Source organism: Aptenodytes forsteri, unplaced genomic scaffold (assembly GCF_000699145.1).
Source record: "Aptenodytes forsteri isolate BGI_AS27 unplaced genomic scaffold, ASM69914v1 Scaffold391, whole genome shotgun sequence".
In the NCBI taxonomy this organism is placed as follows: Eukaryota; Metazoa; Chordata; class Aves; order Sphenisciformes; family Spheniscidae; genus Aptenodytes; species Aptenodytes forsteri.
The window spans coordinates 505,662-506,105 of NW_008795920.1; positions in this window are offsets into that span (position 1 = coordinate 505,662).

Genomic DNA, 444 nt, shown 5'->3' on the forward strand with positions numbered 1-444 from the left:
GGGCGGCGCCCGGTGCGGAGGGTCGTCGTGGCGGGCCTGGGAGCTCCGGTGTGGGGCAGCAGCAGCAGGACAGCAGGTCCCTGCTCTCCTGGGGGCGGGAGCCGCGGGCCGGTGCTCAGGGTGTCACCCGCCACCCGGCTTCGCAGCGAATAATTCAGCAAAAATTAACATCCCGTCCGATCTCAGCGCATTTTAACCCATCCCATCCATCCCACCCCGCGCATCCATCCCATCCATCCCATCCCATCCCATCCCATCCATCCCATCCATCCTACCCCGCGCATCCATACCATCCCACCATCCCATCCCATCCATCCCATCCATCCTACCCCGCGCATCCATCCCATCCCATCCATCCCATCCCATCCATCCCATCCACCCCGTCCATCCCAGGCCATCCATCCCATCCCACCCTATCCAGCCCACCCCATCCCATCCCATCCC